General features: G+C 44.2%; 1 long non-coding RNA gene across 1 annotated transcript in view; it reads left to right on the top strand.

The window, feature by feature from the left end:
* Positions 1-17,900, top strand: part of LOC138258592 (uncharacterized) — a 71,345-nt gene extending 53,445 nt beyond the window's left edge. Inside the window, exons 2-3 of the long non-coding RNA XR_011198437.1 lie at positions 17,288-17,401; positions 17,480-17,900. This is a non-coding gene — a long non-coding RNA (uncharacterized lncRNA). The remainder of the gene's footprint in view (positions 1-17,287; positions 17,402-17,479) is intronic.
* The last annotated feature ends 1,659 nt before the right edge of the window (positions 17,901-19,559 follow it).

The following is a 19,559-nucleotide window of genomic DNA, read 5'->3' as shown; positions in this document are numbered from 1 at the left end:
AGGAGTTTCCTGAAGGTATGAATTTTTTTTGGCCCTGAGACTTCAGAAAACAGGCGGGCAAGCTCAATCCAAGCCCTTGGAGAGCACTTTTCAGCAAAGTCAGAAGCCAGCAGTGCAGCAGGGCAACAGCAGGGCAGCAGTCGTTCTCAGCAAAGCAGGCCAGATGAGTCCTTTGGGCAGCCAGGCAGTTCCTCTTGACAGGTTGCAGATTCATACCCAGAAGTGTTTGTTTTGGTTGGGTCAGAGTCCAAGTTAATATACCCAAAAATGCCTTTGAAGTGGGGGAGACTTCAATGAGTGGTTTTGAAGTACACAAGTTCCCCTTTCAGTACAGGCCTCTCTGCCAGGGTCCCAGTAGAGGGTTTGGAAGTCCATTGTGTGAGGGCAGGCAGCTAGCCTTTGAAATGTAAGGGTCAGACCCTCCACCCTTCCAGCCCAGGAAGACCCATTCAGAGGTTGAGATGAGTGCAGGTGTGACTGGGTGTCCTGTGTTTGTCTGGGTGAAATGCACAAGGAAGCTGTCAACCAGCCCAGCACAGATGTTGATTAGATAGAAGCTGTAAGGTCAGATGGTTTTTAAGGTGCAGAGAAATTCTCACTTTCTAAAAGTGGCATTTCTGAAATAGTAATAAAAAATCCAACCTCACCAATAAGCAGGATTTTCTATTATCATTCTGGCCATACTAAATATGACCTGATCACCCCTTTCTGATCAGAATCTACCACTCAAAAAGTTTATGAGGGCAGTCCCAGTGCTAGTCTATGAAAGGATCAGGCCTCATAGTAGTGGAAAACGAATGTAGGTGTTTTTCATTACCAGGACATATAAAACCCATATGTACATTTCCTGTCTTTTACCTACATAGCGCCCTGCCCTATGGGTTACCTAGGGCCTACCTCAGGGGAGACATATATAGAAAAAGGGGAGGTAAGGCTTGGCAAGTACTTTTATATGCCAAGTCGAAGTGGCAGTGAACTGCACACACAGGCCTTGCAATTGCAGGCCTAAAACATGATTAAGGGGCTACTTCTGTGGGTGGCACAATTCGTGCTGCAGGCCCACTAGTAGCATTTAATTTTCAGGCCTTGTGCACATGCAGTGCACCTTACCAGGGACTTACAAATAAATTAAATATGTTAATTGGGTATGAGCCAATGTTACTATGTTTAAGGGAGAGAGCATATGTAATTTAGCACTGGTTAGCAGTGGTAAAGTGTGCAGTCCTAAAACCAGCAAAAACAGTGTCAGAAAAGAAGAGGAAGGCAGGCACAAAGTTGGGGGATGACCACCCTAAGGCTGGCAGGTCTAACACGTATGATATGGGTGGTTTAAACGTTCCTGATCTTTAACCCTATTAGAGGTTTGCACAGTGCCCGTTCACTCACTACTGGATACCTGGTCTAAGGGACTTACCGCATTGAGCACGAGGCCACCTTCCTGTTATTGCTGCCTTGGACTTTGTTTGCAAAGTCAGTGCAACACTACAATGTCGTGGGGCCACTGATACACAACTGTTTCCTTCTGGCAGCAGCTTCTAGAACAGTAGGCTGAATCCTTCTTTTACTCGCTGTGCGTTTGGTTGGATTGGTGTACCTGGCTTCCTCTGGAGAGAGGGGCGGTGAGAGGATTGCGGGGGCTGGGTCTAACTACTATGGCTGATCTCTTCCAAGATGCCACAAAGAGCAGTTGGAAACAGGTTAGTGCACAAAGCGTAGAATCCTTTGTTACGACCCAGTTTAATTACTACAGGTCCCGCCACACAATGTGTGATCTTCTCAGGGAGGACTTGCTTGAACCCCCTGAGCTACCGGCATTGACACACTTGCTACAAGTGTCTGCACCACATCACATCATAGCAAATCTTTACGCACTCACACAAGAATTGCTGTACCCGGGAGTCACGAAGCTCAGGTTAGATTGGCAGTGGGAACTTGGCATTACCATCAGTGACAAGCAGTGGACTTTCTCTTGCTTCATTGTGAAGTCTGTTTCGCTGAATAGTCGTCGCATGTTACTACATTTCAAGTACCTTAACAGAGTGGATTATACGCCGGTTCGCCTGTTCCGGTATGGTTTACGTGACACCTCAAGCTCCCCAGATGTAATGCGGAGGAGGCAGAGCTCGCCCATATGACTTGGTTCTGCCCAAGTGTGCAGCACTTTTGGCTGATAGTTCTGGCGGAACTTGGCAAGATTACCGGGGAGCACATAGCAGGGTCCGCTTTACCGGTGCTGTTGGACTATGACAGGGTTATCCCTACAACCTCTAGGTGATTGTTGGCTATTGTTTTGTTTCTTGCTAGATGCAGAATAGCGATGCGCAGGGCTAGAGGACCACTCCATACACTCAAAAACTGGCATATAGACACACAATCAGATCTATACCACGAAATTGCAGCCGGTGTACAGCTGCCCACAAGGTATCTTGGACCATATCAGGCCTACTTGGCTCATCTAATGTGGTTTCGGTAGCCGGAGAGGAGGTGGAGGGGCCGCACATCTATAGATGCCCTGTGGGCGGTGAACGATACTGTGGCCCGTATTTATACTTTTTTAGCGCCGCAATTGCGCCGCTTTTTGACGCAAAAACAGCGCACAGTTATAAAATACAATGGTATTTTGTAAGTTTGCGCCGTTTTTGCGTCAAAAAGCGGCGCAATTGCGGCGCTTTTTGACGCAAAAACAGCGCACAGTTACAAAATACAATGGGGCCATATTTATACTTTTTGACGCTAAACTGCGCTAACGCAGTTTAGCGTCAAAAAAATTAGCGCCGTCTAACGCCATTCTGAAGCGCCATGCGGGCGCCGTATTTATAGAATGGCGTTAGCCGGCGTTAGCCGACCGGCGCTGCCTGGTGTGCGTGAAAAAAAACCACGTACACCAGGCAGCGCCGGCGTAGGGGAAAATGGCGTATGGGCGTCTCAAAATGGGGCAAGTCAGGTTGAGTCCCAAAAATCGCCTTCACCTGATTTGCGCCATTTTTTTACGACGCCCATCCCCCATTAACATGACTCCTGTCTTAGCAAAGACAGGAGTCATGCCCCCTTGCCCAATGGCCATGCCCAGGGGACTTCTGTCCCCTGGGCATGGTCATTGGGCATAGTGGCATGTAGGGGGGCACAAATCAGGCCCCCCTATGCCACAAAAAAAAAAAAAAAAAATACTTACCTGAACTTACCTTAATGTCCCTGGGGTGGGTCCCTCCATCCTTGGGTGTCCTCCTGGGGTGGGCAAGGGTGGCAGGGGGTGTCCCTGGGGGCAGGGGAGGGCACCTCTGGGCTCATTCTGAGCCCACAGGTCCCTTAACGCCTGCCCTGACCCAGGCGTTAAATTCAGGCGCAAATGCGGGGTTTTTTGCCCCGCCCACTCCCGGGCGTCATTTTTGCCCGGGAGTATAAATACCACGCACATGCCTGGGAGTCATTTTTTTAGACGGGAACGCCTACCTTGCATCTCATTAACGTAAGGAAGGTGTTCACGCCAAAAAATGACGCTAACTCCATGTACTTTGTCGCTAGACGCGTCTAACGCCAACGTATAAATATGGAGTTAGTTTTGCGTCTAATTTGCGTCGAAAAAAACGACGCAATTTCGGCGCAAACGGAGTATAAATATGCCCCAATGGTATTTTGTAAGTTTGCGCCGTTTTTGCGTCAAAAAGCGGCGCAATTGCGGCGCTAAAAAAGTATAAAGATGGGCCTGTGTTTGTTCGAAGCGTACTGTGTGCTGTGAGCTCTGGGGCCAAAAGTCCTGGTTAATGTTTGGTATGAGTAGAAGTGGCTGTCGTCTGTTCTGGCTGCGGATGTACCAGTGCGTATGCTCTACCTAGGTAGGGGAAAGACATTTACAAGTGATGCACCCATATCACGCCTGCAACGATTGTAATGTATGGCCATAAATCTGTATCGCCACAGCCCTGAGTGTTCCACTTGTAAGTCATTTCTTTGTACTCAACACCTGGAGATGGTCTGTGCCATGCCAAATAATTCTGTATCATTGATTTTGTGTAAGGTTGCTTAAACTCAAAAATAAAGTAAAAAAAAATACATTTTAATTTGTTATGTCGATTGTTTTAATCGCCTCAGTCGAAGTTTTGACGGAACATAATAGTCCTGTGAAAGAAAGTTTAAAGAATGCTCAGACTGTGTGAAATGTTGCCAATGCAATGTTTTTTTTGTTAAACTGTGTACTAAGAATTGAAAAGCCTAAAACCTGCAAACCACAAATTACTTTAATTGTAGTATAATTAGATCCTGTATGTTTAATATAATATGCCTTTCTGTAGTTGTGGAGTTTATCGCATGTGCACCTTTAAAGTAAATCTCTTGCCTACACGCATTTTCTAGAATGCTGGAAATATACATGATCATGCAATTTAATCTGATGGAGTGATATTTCCGACATTTTAATGTATTAGGCCAAGAGTTTTTAACATGTGGTCCGAGGACTCCTGAGGGTCCACGAGACCTTCCAAAAATAAGTAAAGTTAAAATTAATACATTAAAATTAATACAGTATATACAATTAAAGAAGGAAAACTGAAAATTGTAAAGCATTTTCTACATTTGAGTGTGAATTAAACCAAACATTTCAATGTTTGAGCATATTGTTGTTGTATACTTCTTTATGTATTTGTATGTGTTGTCTTGATGTTCCAGTCATAGGAATTTCTGAGGCCGGGGTCCCCGGCTTCCAATAATGACTTAGTGGGGTGCCCCGTATTCCAGTAATGATACAGAGGGAGTCTACAGAAGTGGAAAGTTAAGAACCGATGTATTAGGCAACAAATTAATTGATTGATAGAATACTCACCAATGGTCTTTGTGTATGCATAATGGACACTTGCATTTGCGGTTTTCGAAGGGATATTTAGTGAAAAAAACAATAGGCCCCAGATAAATTGGTGGGTCCTCCTGGGTCTAACTGTGCAGAGTGTATACATATGTGTTTACAAAGTCGTATCTAAACATATTTCGAATCATATATTGCCTCAATTCTAGATTTGCAATGAAAGTTACTTCGACATTTTTAAATGTGTGGTAAGATGTGGTATCTCTTCTGTGTTAGCGTCCAGCATGTGGCATTCAGTAGCTGTGGTGGTGGGACCCAGATTCGTCTTTGGGTCTAGCTTATAAACTGATGTGCATGATATTTCAAGAAGGTTTGTCTTGTCTAATAATTAAACCATGTTAATCAACTATGATTGTATGTCAACTACTTTCAATTAAAACCAAATACATGCACATTTTATTTACGTTTCGACCATATTATGAAAAAATGCAGCGTCATATGGTGTCACTGCTCATGTGTTTTGCCCCATTGCGTGGCTTCTAGTATAATATAAGCATGTTTTCATGCTTGGAAACATTTAAGCATAATTTATTTCGTTGTATATGTTGCAAGAAGTAGGCCTATCCTGGAAGAAAATGGCTTTTATTACTTCCTGAAAGATTTAGGCCCTGATTTGTATTTTATGATGCTAAACTGCACTAATGCAGTTTAGCGTCAAAAAGTATATCGCCAGCTAGTGCCATCCCATGACACCGGCTAGGTGTCATATTTATGGTATCACGGTAGCCGGCGGTAAGGCCCGGCTAGCATCATAAAAAAGGACGCTTGCCGGGTGGGGGAGGCGTAGGGGGAAGAAGGGGTTTAGCTCAAAGGATGATGCTAGTACGGGAAGATGCATACAAATGCTCTAACCAGACCAGCATCATTTTATGACGTTAAAATCCCATGGACATGACTCCTGTCTTAGCTAAGACAGGAGTCATGCCCTCCACCTCAATGGCCATGCCCAGGGGACACATGTCCCCTGGGCAAGGCCATTAGGGCCAGTGCCATGTAGGGGAGCCCAAATTAGGCACCCCCTATGGCACTACAGGAGATAACAAAAATAATACTTACCTATACTTACCTGGGATGGGGTCCCCCTATTCTCCGCTGTCCCTCTGGTGTGGTAAGTGGTGTCCCTGGGGCTAGAGAAGGGCACCTGTGGGCTCTTTCCATGGTCTATGACCATGGAAAAAGGCCCACAGGTCCCCTAAAGCTTGCCCTGACCCAGGCATTAAATAATGGTGCTAAGCAACCTTAACACCATTATTTAAGGCCACCATTCTCAGTGCTTGATTTTAGCACGGGGGATAAATATGGCACTAAGGCCATATCGTCATTTTTTTGTCCAGAAACTCCTACCTTGCATCTCATTGACGCAAGGTAGTTTTCTGCAGGCAAAAAATTACTTTAACTCCAATATTTTGGCGCTAGACATTTCTGGCGCCAAAGTATAAATATGGAGCTAAGTTTGCGCTGAATTAGCTTTAAAAAAAATGACGCTATTTCAGCGCAAAACAGAGTGTAAATATGCCCCTGAGAGTCCTATTTAGGTTTAGTCTTTAATGCCTTTTAGGGCAGATTGGTATGCCTTATGATCATTTTACACATTCTCGTTATTTTTCAGCCTATTAAAATGTTTATGATTGTTGTAAAATGTCCACATTTAGTAGCAAATTGAAGAGCTGCAGTTGTAAGTCGTGTTACCATGGCAATATAGGCCTTTCATTTGGTTATGACCTTTACAACAAAGTAGCTGTAAATCATAGGCACCATTCACAATGTGTGCAGCAGTGCTACGTTACAGCCATAGTTGCAGCTTTATCAGACAGAAGAAAGATAAAAACAACAGTTTCTTATAGTGTCACATCAAGTTGATCAACGAACAATGAACAGTTTTTTCATGCTTATCCATGAACAGTTTTTTCATGTATCCGCAAACCATGTACTTTTTAAATTCCAGTGGGTGGAAACCACATCACCAGGTTTATAATGCCTGCACTTCTTAAAATAATACATAATTCCTCAGAAATTTTAAGTCTACCAACTTCCAGCTTTCTGCCTGGCGTGCTTAGCTCTATTCCACCTCATTCTTAGGGCTTAATTCATAAATGGCAGTGAACTCCACCACAAATGCTGCAAAGTACCCTGTCTGCCAAATCGATGATCCACCACCATTTTCAGAGTTGAATGGACCATCATGGTTTCGACAGCAGTGCTCCCACTATCTCTACTGTGAGAAACTCTACACCAATGGCTCCCCGGAGTTAGGACCATCAGTTTAGGCACATCAGGCCATCTGCCCTACATAGAGTAGGTGGTGTGATGTACTTTTTTTCTGTTTCGGACCATCGGTAAAACGTTGGCCGTCCCTTAGAGAAAATTAGAAATATGACCTCCACATTCTTGGAGAAAACTCCCAAGGTGTCAAGGGGCACTTATTTTTATGTTTCAGAAACAAAATCCCAGGTTGAGACTTTTTTTTTGGGTGGGGAAGACTAAGATATGGGGCACATGTACATACCATTTTTCCTGTCGCAAACGGCCCGATCCGCAGAATCGGACCATTTGCGACAGGAAAAAAACATTTTGGTATGTATAGACCCTATTTTGCGATTCGGTAATCTATTTACTGAATCGCAAAATAGGTTTGTGAGTCGCAATTAGGAAGGGGTGTTCCCTTCCTAATTGCAAGTCGCGGCGCGATGTAGCATTGTTTTGTGACCGTGAATGGGGTCACAAAACAATTGCAGTTAGCACTAGTTTCAAACTGGTGCTACCCCACTCACAAACGGGAAGGGGACCCCTTCCCTTTTGTGAATGACAGCAAAACAATTTTTTCAGAGCAGGCAGTGGACCCAGGGACCATTGCCTGCTGTGAAAAAATGAAAAGAAAACTTTTTTTTTTTTTTTAAATGCATCTAGTTAGTTTTCCTTTAAAGAAAACGGGCTGCATTTAAAAAAAAAAAAACTAAAAAAAAACTGCTTCATTTAAAAGAAGTCACAGGCATGGTGGTCTGCTGTCTCCAGCAGGCCACCATCCCTGTGAGGGCGGCCATTCCCAATGGGGTCGCAAATTGCGAGTCGCAAAACTCAGGGTCGTACATCTGGACCTTAGAGGAGCCGCCATGACAGCAAGCATGTTTTCACATCAGGAATATATATATACAGGACTCGTTGCGGATCCCTGAGTAGTCCCTACTCGTGTTTACTGCACACTCCATTAGAAGGACATGGGGATAGTCACTTTCTTGCCTTCTCATCATAGATACGTTTACCTGATGGGTCTTAATTGAATAAAGGGGTAAATGATAGGGCAAACCTGCTGCATACTCCTATTTTAGGTCGAGCATTTGAGACCTCTTGTATATACTTTAGTATATACTTCTATACTTCTTTGTGGGGTCTCTGCTTTTTCACTGGTTTGTTTAAGTGTCCTTAAAAAATCCCTGCTCGCTAGTGGTCAATCCTTGCTCTTTGTCCCACCTTTTCCACAGTTGTACACTCCCCTGGAGCATGGACCTCGTTCTTGTACCCTTCCACTTGTGCCTATGTAGCCTGTGCTTAGGGATTACTTTTTTCTTAGGCTAATAACATTTGACCAGAGCGCTGGATGTTTCAGTGGCTCCAGTCTGTTTCTGTTAACAGGGCTCTAGTCTATTGCTTATTTTCATCTGCAGTCATGTGTGACTTTGGTTATTCCATTCCTTACTCTCCCTCGCGCATTTTTTAAACATAGATGTTGCATTATAAAGCCGGCCCTGCGTAGATGAATTATTCATTTATAAATGCGATGTTGATTTTTTTATTGCTTTTTAAACATTGTCGTTTTTTTGTGTGCTTCAGTAACTTGCTTTTTGGGTAAATATTAACATTTATCGATTTTGTAGCAGGATGAAAGATACATTGTAATTTATAGGTATGTTTACATGGTTTTCAGTGTGAGTTATTGGCATTAGGTAGGCTGCGTGGTGGTTTAACTTTATTTATTCATTGCAAAACTGGTTACAAACCTCAGCAAAACAACACATGCCATAAAATAAAGTTCATTTTTTATCACACAACAAAGCATATAAATTATTTAATGTTGAATGCAACTTGGAAGTTTATAAAGCAAATGCTTTCTTTTGAATTTTATCTCTTTATTATGTAGCGCACTGGAATACGTTTTCTTCTTAACAATTTGAAAGCTTGGGAAGTAGCGTTGTGTCTTTGTGTGAAGCATCAGTGCATTCAGCCATGTCACTCACTGCCTTTCTGAAATAAACATTCACAGATGCTGGTGGTAACAAAGATATAAATCTTTATGGCTGGCTGTTTAAATTCTCTCTTTCTTTGTGAATAGCTGTCTGCTACTTTAACATCTTGACAGACTATTTAACTGTTTCATACCACTCCACATGTAGATGCAGGGCTGCTTTAGCACTGGTGTTGCCTTGTGCAACAGTGTTTTTTGGTGTACTCCCACCCCATAACTAACTCCTTAGAATTCCTTACTACCAAATGAGCCCCTTATTTCTGTATAGCCCCAATTTCACATACATTTATTTGTTTTAAAGCACTTGTAAAATATGGCTTTATTAATCCACTCAATTATTTACATAAAATATCGTTCTGTTCTTTATGGCAGGCATGATAACTCTCTATGCTACTGTATGGCGAGTTATAGCTACTTTGTACAAAACTCCCATTTTTCCTTGGCAGGAACATTATTCACAATAAGTATCTTGATATTTTAATTGTTTCCTGAAGGCTGAAACTGAGCTTTTCAACAGGTGCTTTAAAATTGCACGCTTTGTAGTTATTGCCAAATCCAGCGCCTCCTTTAGTTTAGCACCCCCAAATCGAGGTTCACCACCCGGTGCAGCTGTACCACTTGCAACGCTATAAAGCCTGCCCGGGGTAGATGAATTATTCACTTTTAAATGCTATGTTGATTTTTTTTATTGCTTTTTAAACATGTATATTATATATAGATAGATAGATATACATATAGTAATAAAAAACAATAATACAAATATTAGCAACATTTTCAATTTCAACTGCAGATAAAGGACGAAGGTAAATAGAAATGCTTTAGTTTTATACAGGGCCACTGGATTGTTATGGCAAAAAGGACCTCAGTGTGCAGCAGAGTTAACCAATTTATATGTAAAAAAAAGTCCACTTATGCATTAACAACACCAGTATCTCTAAATCAAAAAAATGCGAGACCTATTGCATTGCAAATGCTTGTTTCTATTTGCGTTTGGGCCTTGTGAGCAGATAGGGACATCAGGGTTTAAAGGAGCTGGGGGGGGGGGGGCTCTTTTAAGATTTTAAGGGAAAAAGCTTGGCTCTTATTCATGCTAGACCAGCCTGCTCGAAGAATTCTTCACTCTGGGCCGCACCCATGTCGGCTGATAGTGAGACCCAAGTGGTCTAATCCCACAACAAAGTAGGAGCGCATTAGTGACATGCTGAAGGCAAAGGGCGAAGCCTTCAGTTTCTGTTACTTTAGCAAACTTCCGAAAACGTGAGATTGACCTGGTTATTCACTGATAGAAAGTTCCGGTCTGCATTAACACGCGAAGAGCGCCAGGAAACCCAAACACGTGAACGGCCACTTTAAAAAGACACTGTAAATTACAGGTTTTTATCGAGAAAAGAAATTATAATAAATGTACACTGTCAGATATTTCTCGGATGAGGAATCTGTGCATCTGACTAAAAAAGTATATGAACACACCGTCAATTGGGCGCTATACATTATGTCGCTTCTGGATGCAACCGCGCCATAGACTTACCTTGTATATAATTACTCAAGCCTGGTAAATGGACATGTATTTTCTTCGGTGGAGGCTTAAATTAGATTCACGCTTTTCTGTCGGATTCCATGGGTCGGTTGCTGTGGAGGAAACTCGTAAAGACTAACTTGACAGCCTCAATGGGGTCATAGTCTTAATGAGGTGTTGTGTCTTATAAATTCCACCCTTTGCTAAGTGTTCTGTTATCTTAACCTCCTAAAGCGACCCATAGTTCCCTAAACATTAATGTGTGCTTGCAAGCGTGCTTACAAGCTGGGCTCACGTTTGAGAAATGTATAACAGTTTTAAATGCCTGGTTAAAAGTTCAAAAACATCAATAAGTCTGATGTTTGATTGGTATTATTGTTTCCGATAATTATAGCTTAGGTGCCCGGAAGGTACATTCCCTTTTTATGCGAAGACAGGATCCGAGAGACCTAGGTCAGAGTGGGACATACACCTGGTAATTTAGGCATTAGAGAATGATTTAAACACAATAAGTTCCTTTTTATAAAAAAATCTTTTATAGTATCGCTAGTAAAATGTACTTTACTACCAATGGCAAATTATAGCAAACCCATTTTGAGCTTGTAAATAGAATTCTGTTCTCTTTCATTCATTGTTTTGCCTGCTTCCTGTTGCCAAGTTCTTAGCATTGACTTGCAAATGTTTAATCGCTTGATCCTATCTACTTGCAATAAGCACGTTATGACTGATTTTAGTACGACCCCTCCTTACACATGCAGGAAAGCAGGTATATTTATTGAAAAAAAAGCTGTAGGCGAGTTCGTTCACAATGACTGGCGACGTAGCTATCAAATGTGCAACAGGATCAGTGGTACCGTGTCATGAAGCCTGAAGGGCCCACTCAGCCTTGATTAGTGCTCTATTTTCCTACCCGAATAGCAGTCAGGGAGGCTGTCGTCCTTGCTTGAACTAGGGCTATTGCCACGCTTGCAATTCACTGTGGACTACCTCATAATAAGGAGACAGTCAGTCATTTGAGATGTCATCAGTGATGCATCAAGTATGTCATTTAACATGTGATGAGTTGAGTGGTGTAACGAAGCTTGAAGGGGTCCCCTGCATAGTACATGGAGGGAGCCTCCTCTCCCTGGGCAACCGCCTACCATTTTTGGTGAGGCCCTTGGAGCTCGGGGGCCTCCCACACAGCGGGGGCTGCAGGGTCTTATGTTACTCCACTTGATGAGTGATGTACTAAGTGAGGCCATAAGCAGTGCAAGGTGGCTAAAAGTAGTTGGTAGCTCAGTACACTATAAGTGGTGAATTCAGTGTTTTTTATTTTTAAACATTTAGGGGCATATTTATCAGAGGTTTGCGCTGCGGTTGCGTCACTTTTAGTGATGCAATGGCAGCGGAAACCTTTGAATCATATCTATGAGGCTACCCAAAGCCACTGTGCATTGCTTTGAATGGCCTCATAGATGTAGAGTAAGGCAATGCAGCGAAAATTGCTGCATTTACTTACTCTTCATTAGGGAGGTTTTTAATGGCGTTGTGGTGGGTGTTCGTTTCCACGCAACAGCTATGGATTTTGATGCATCCCCAGAATTTCAAGGCCATGTAAACCTGGGGATGCGTCACAACCTCACACCTCCCCAGGAGAGGCACAATGATGAGAAATACCTTTATTTTTTCTCGTTTTTCCCTCTTTCAATGCATTTTTTTTAATTAAGCACCCAGGTGAGTGAGGTCACCGGGACAGGCAGTGCTTCAAAAAAAATAAAATGGAGGTGGGTGCACAGGGCCACCTCCAAGGGCTTACTTATGCAGCGGGGACTGCCACCTCCCTGGGGCTTAAGTAAATATTATGCAGGGGTGGGGCGTGTGGCCTCCCGGGTCCCAGGGACCGCCACCTGCCCAGGGCTACTAAAAATAAAGTAGGTGTCTGTATTAAACCCTCGGCCCTGGGGACCACCATCTTCCTTCGGCTGACTCCTGCTATGTCCTGCGGTTCTGACCCCCAATGCACAGCTGTCTGCTCTTACTTGATGGGAGCTTTGACAGCTCCCGCCAAGTCAGAGCAAACACTGCTTCCAGTGGGCAAGAGCTGTCAAAGTGCTCCCACCTGCTGGAAGTGGATGATTCAGTGCCCCCCCTTCCTGGTGCCAATACTGACCCTGGGGCTGCCACTTCCCAGGGCTGACTCCTGCTATGTCCTGGGGTTCTGACCCCCAGGACACAGCTGTTTGCTCTGACTTGACGGGAGCTTTGACAGCTACCACCAAGTCAGAGCAAACACTCTGCTTCCAGTGGGTGAGAGCTGTCAAAGTGCTCTCACCTGCTGGAAGTGGAGGTTTTATCTCTTTCTCTGCCTGCAGGAATGCAGGCAGAGAAAGAGATGAAACAATTGCTCTTGCACACAGGGAGCTGCATGTTTAGCAGAAGACATGGCCAGGCCCCGGGGTTAGAGTCCCCAGGACCAAAATCAGTCAGGGAGGGGGACCGCACAGCCCCTCTCCCCCACTGAATTGTGGGAGGCCCTGGGGGATGGGGTCCCCGGGGCCAAAATCGACTCGAGAAGGGGGTCCATGTGGCCCCTATTGAACTGCGGTGGCCCATGTGGGGTGTGGTCCCTGGGGCCGAAATCGGCCCAGGGAAGTGGGGCCACACCCTCCCCCCCTACTGAAAAGTGGTGGGCCCCAGGGGATGGGGTCTCCAGGTCCGAAATCAGCCTGTGGGAGCTCCATGCCCCCTCTCCCCATCGAATTGGCCCGCACCGTCAATCTTATTAGTATGCAATGGTCTTTCCGCCCTGTGACAGGATGATGGAGAGCTTACCAACGGGCATTTCCCACCGATTTTGGTGGCACGTTCTTGATGTCGAGGAATATGAGGGCATCCCCATCAAATAAAGAAGCACTTACTTCATATAGCTAAGAGGGAGGACCCTGGTTTGGTGGAGATTTATGTCTTTGTAGTTTCTTTGTCCGCTCTATAGAAGGATTCATTTCATCACAGAATTCTGGAGAAAGACGAACAGTCAACAATCACATTGCTAAATGCTCACAGTGTCGCTGGAGACTTTCCCTTGTGGTCCATTACACAGCTGTAATGTAGAATACATACTGGACATTTGCCCAAGGAGGCCTTTGAGTAGATATTTTGTGCATAGCTGTGGACTCTTGTTGGATAAAAGGGCAGGTGAGTTTCCTTTGTGGCTGAGTCACTCACACAGCTACTGACACACCCACTTAGACACTCATGCACCCACTCACAGATCCACTCAGACATTCACACACCCACTCACAGACCCACTCCGTAGCTCATGCACTCACTCACAGACCACTCAGAAACTCATGCAAACACCCACTGACAGACCCACTTAGACACTCACGCACCCACTCATAGACCCACTCAGAGACTCACGCACTCACTCATGGACCCACTCAAAGACTCACAGACACAGTCACAGCCCCACTCAGAGATTCACACACTCACTTACAGACCCACTCAGAGACTCACGCACCCTCTCACATACTCACTCAAACACTTATGCACCCACTTACAGACCCACTCAGAGACTCACGCACTCACTCACAAACCCACTTAGACACTCTTGCACCCACTCGCAGACTCACTCAGAAATTCACGCACCCACTCAAAGAAGCACTCAGACTCTCTCACATCCACTCACAGACACTCACACATCCACTCACAGAGGCACTCTCACACCCTCTGCAACTCCCAGAGACACCCTCTCACACCTACTCTCACACCCAGACACTCACACCCACATAGAACCACTCACACCCAGGCAGACACTCTCACTCTCACTCCCTCCTACACACCCAGAGACACCCTTTCATACTTATTCTCACACCCAGAGAGACAGGTCCTGTGCCAACTCCCGCCACACACGGTGAAAGGCCATATGCAGCACAGAGTTCAGTGGTTATGGAGGGTGGCTGCAGAGCCTGGCCGCAGATCAGGCCCGGCAGCCTACCCTCCACTGGGCATGGCTGAAGGACGTGCGCAGTCGTGGGTGGACTAATGTGTAGTACTGAAAATTACTTTATGCTTAAAAAAAATAGAAATTCTCATAAAAAAACAAAAATTACAGGAACGTTATAGTTAGGGTCTGTATTTACTTGCACTAAATCAGAGAAATTCAGCAGTTATAGTTAGAATTATTTCAAGTAAATATAACTATCGGCCTAAGGTAACCATAACTTGCACCGTCGCCATGCACTGCTAATTACCCCAGATATTACATCACTCTTGACACCTGTGACATCATTAATAATATCACTGTTATATTTGCAGTAAAATTATTGATGAGAAAACTGTGCATGGCGAGGGCGCGAGTTATAGTTACCTTAGGCCACGAGTCAGAGCCCCATTTGTTATACCTGAATATGCCTTTGAAGTGGGGTTGACTTCAAAGATTGGCTCCAGGCAACCAGTAGCAGGTAATCAGCCATTTGTGTGAGGACATGCACTTCTCTATTCCAGTGTAAGTGTAAGCTCCACTCTGCTCATCAGAATGCAGATGAGTGCTCAGACACACATAACCTTACTGTGCTTGTGTCTGTCTAGAAGGAATGCACAAAGTGTAGCTGTCACGTACCCCGGACGTGTATTGGTGTCACAATTTGTTTCCTGCACTATCGTGTCCATCAGCAGTAGGCCTAATTGTGGGACTTTCCAATGCTGTAATAAGCTTCCAGACCTTCCCCTGCATGCATATCCCGATTTGGGCACAATTTGCAAATTACCATCGATTCCCAATCCATGCTGGGTTTTGTGGAAGTTTTGTGCTCATACTTGGAACTCCATTACCTAGAATTCCCTGTTCACTGCTTCATCTCCACCCCTGCAAGCCAAGGATGGGTGGAGTAATTAAGAACACCTTTGGCTGGCTGCTGCTAGCCTGCTCACACCTGATGCATGTGATTACTGTGAGTCCTTTAAGCCTCACCTCCCTTCAGCCCACTGTTGGTCATTGTAGCTGTTTTCTGATGAGACAGACACTTGTTTCCTAAAGTTTCTGAGCCACAGCTATTCCTTGTTCTAGTGCCTTAGTTATTGCTCCCTTGTTTCCTGAGCTTTTGTTATTCTTATATGCTGAGTTCCTGATCTGTAGTTATTACTTGTTCCGGAGCTGTAGCAATTCCTTGTTTCTGAACTAGCACTCCCTGCAGTGCTACTTGACTCCTGAGCCTCAGCTATTCCTTGTTCCTTGTACTGTTTCTGCCTGCAGTGTTTAATGGTTTCCTTGATTACTGCACCAGCACTCCTTGTGCACCCTTTAAGCCTTTCCTTCTGTATTTTCCTTTTCCCGTCCCTTGCCTTTCTTTCCATTTCTTTTTTCCAGTTCCTAGTTTGCTGTTTTCCTGCTGTCTTGCTTCTAGTTTCCTTGTATGTTTGTTACTTGATTTCTGCTAAGTGTGCTCTTTGCTTTCTGTTCTTTCCTGTTAAGTACTCCTCCTTGCTAGCTCCTTGTCTATCGCTGCTGTATTTAATTTTAATTGTTTACACCCTGGCTATTACTGCCTTGCGTGTTCCTGGTTTAGAGCCCGGAGCCGTGGGCTCAGCTGACTTCCTAGGTGGTGTTTCTTGTCCACTGTGAGTATTGTCTTTCAGTTACTTTTATAACATCGCCGTAGGGGTCAGCTCCACAGATCTTAAATGATGCCTTAGAACATGTCATGAGTGATGTCATTTACAAGGTCATAAGCAGTGCATGGCAGAGGGCAAAGTTATAATTAGCTCTGCTGATTATAAGTGGTGAATTTCTGTGTTTCTTTTTGTTCAAAACTTTAATGTTGCTGACAAATTCATCTAACTATAACATTACTTTAACCTTTGGTTGTTTCAGTGAATACCACAGCTTTTGTGTTTGTTGAGAACCATGGGGGGGCATACCCAGGTCCCACACAGCCCCTGTCTGCTCCCTCCCAGCAACAATTGTGGTTTTGTTGGCGCTCCTGTGCCCACCCAGGGGACCCACATCTTCAAAAATAAGTTTTGGGCTGCCGGTGGAGCCCCTGGTCCCCAATTTATTTTGCCCACGGTAGAAGATTTGTCAGTCTGTAAATGGATCAGGAGCAAACATTTTTCTAGGCCAATTCTTGTGGGCATGGCAAAAAATAGATGTTTGCTCCCACCTGGCGAGAGCATCACTGCTTCCGCCTGAAGTGGGAGCCATACTTGAACTCGGGGGAATGGGGTCCCCGGCACCTTAGAATGGTTGGGCAAGGGGGCTGCTTGTCCCCTTTCCTCAAAAAATACTCAGGGCCCAGGGATTAAGTCCCCTGGGCTTTAGAACAGCTGATGGAGAGGGAGCTGCATGCCCCCCCCTGAAGAATAAAATAAATCTACCGCAGAGTATGGGGTTCCCATGGCCTTTTGCAGGCTTGGGGAGAAAGGCCACATGCCCCCCTCAACAAAGAAATGAAAATGGCCAAGGTGGAGGGGGTCCACAGGGTCCATTGAAGGCTCAGTGAGGGCAGGGGAGTGCACACCCTTCCCCAATACAATACGTAAAACATTGGCAGAACTGTAAATCTATTCTTAGATCCATGGTCCTGTCAAAAAAAAATGCCTCCTGGGATGATCCCTTCCAGCACTGCCCTGAGTAGGCCTATGGGTTCATGGATCCATACCCTTAACCTTTACATGTTTTTTCTTCTTTTTTCAGAACACCGGGATTGAGTCCCCAAGCTCTAAAATTTCTGCTGCAACGTCTTTGTTCCTGTGGTGGCAGCCAATAAAACTTTCTTTCAATCTTTTGGGTCCACGGATCCTCCGCTGAGTGAGTTTAACATAAATATTAAACCTTAATTTCTCCTTTTCTCACACAGTTTCACTCAGAGATCTTTGTTTCTTTCAGCACCCAGAGTCCCGGGATGAAACACAATGGACCTGCGGTGTTTCACAGGGATTCAGAATTCCGAGGCGCTGGAATCTCTTTTACCAACCGATCCAAACTGAAATTGGCTACTAATCGAGCCCAAAGATATCAACGGGCTCCAGGAAGCAGTTATGTGATTCAACGAAAGTATGAGTTAGGCATAAGGCTCCTGCTGATCACAAGTATGAGGAAAATGGAAAAAAGTTTAAGGTCTAGTGAAATGTGTCGGGCTCTTTAAAAGCCCATGCATTTCTGTCCTTTGCTCAGTCTAAATCTTGAGTAACTAATATTTCCCCGTTCTTGGAGAAGTGAGCTTTCTATCATCATAACATTTGCTGTATACATGCTGCTCTGCCAAAAGCTGATCCTCTAAACATGATTATTGATATAAACTCTACTGTCAGCATAAAGTTGCCTTTTTGAGTCATGGAGGCCTTATAGAAAAATCAACATGTTGTTCCTCACTTTCTAATAATGCTTGCCTCGGTGGTGTGTCTTGTGACTGGGAATACTGTGCTTCCCTTTGACAATAATCACCATTACCTTTTTTTTGTGAAATATTTCTAGGCAAATTGTAGTTTTTGAACATTTTCAAATTTTGTAGAATGCATTCTTGCTCATTATTATGTCAGTTCTAGATTCATTTTACATTATTAATGTGCTGCAAGGAGGAAAGTGCCGTAATCCATCAACGCATAAACTAGATTTATCAGATTTGCATATGGATCTCAGAACAGACAGGAATCTTAGTGACTATCCGTCCAAACTGTATATTAGTCGGACCATATGTTGCCCTATTTCCAGTTCTTGAAACATGAGGCCAAATGATGCTCTACTTTTCAAAAAATATTTCCTTATCACTGGTGATTGTGAACTCTCCCACCAACACTTGGAGAGACCAGTCAGTGTAAAGCGTGATATTTGCATCGGTTAGTCAAAGGTTGGATGGTGCAAATGCCAACTCCCACAACCGATCTCTTCTATGTTTAGGGTGTCCAGCATAGCTCCAGGAGTTCTGGATCCATATAAGATTTTTTTAATCAATATCTAAATGGGGTTATATGGTATTTGAGACACGACGTTGCCAATCCATCTGCTGCAAGGGCAAAACATAGGCTGAACATTGCAGTCCTACCAGCATTGAGATTCTGCCAAATTCTGCTCCATTTTTTTATGGTAACAATCCGCAGCACGCATAGCTTGCTCATACACATATATACAGTGATGTGCAAGTTCTACATGTAATATTAATTTTTTTCAGTATTGAATGCAATTAGGCCCCCTTGTTTTTTGGCTAATATTCTTTAAAAAAGTTTTGTTGAAGGTTTTTTCTTAACCTAAGGCCAGTCTCTGGCCTATGAGGTCCAGATGTATCAAGGACCCGTTTTGCATTTCTCAAATAGCGAATTTTAAGAAATTGCTATTTGAGAAATGCAAAATGGGATGTCGGAAAATAGCAAATCACTAAAAGTGATTTCTTAACATTCACAATTGCTATTAGGGAATGGGACTCTATAATTCAGCGTTCTAGTCGGCGCAGGTCATTAGACCTCGCGTCTTTAAATGCAAATGTGAGAGCGGCCGCGCAGTAATAGGTAAATGCGCGCTCTCAGAAGGAGACTGCTGTTTCTTAGAAATATTATTACATTATTAAAAGGTCTAGAAAGTACTTACATTTTAAATTCCTGCAGAGGCTTTTAGGTGGCACTGGGTTGGGGCTCGTTTTTTATTGTTTTTTTAATTTTGCTCGTAACATGTTGTTTTTTGTTAGACTACGAGGCGGAAGTGAGGGTCTGTCAGAGCCCTTCTTCCAGTCCTCGCATACAGATGCTGCAAAGTCACCGTTCTAGTCGACGCAGGTCATTCGACCTCGCGTCTTTAAATGCAAACGGGAGAGCGGGCACGCAGCGGGCATGCCACTGGCGCACCAAAGGCGTGCATAAGGCAAGCCCGTCTGCGCCCGTCCGCACCCGAACGGACCCAGGGGCCAGAAATTCTGGTCTTTTTTTTTAATAGTACTCATCGTGATTCATTTGAAGGTAGGGGGATGGCCAAATTT

This window comes from Pleurodeles waltl, chromosome 9 (assembly GCF_031143425.1).
Source record: "Pleurodeles waltl isolate 20211129_DDA chromosome 9, aPleWal1.hap1.20221129, whole genome shotgun sequence".
NCBI classification, from domain to species: domain Eukaryota; kingdom Metazoa; phylum Chordata; class Amphibia; order Caudata; family Salamandridae; genus Pleurodeles; species Pleurodeles waltl.
Note: the sequence above shows the minus strand (reverse complement) of the source record. Positions and strands in the feature narration are given on the sequence as shown.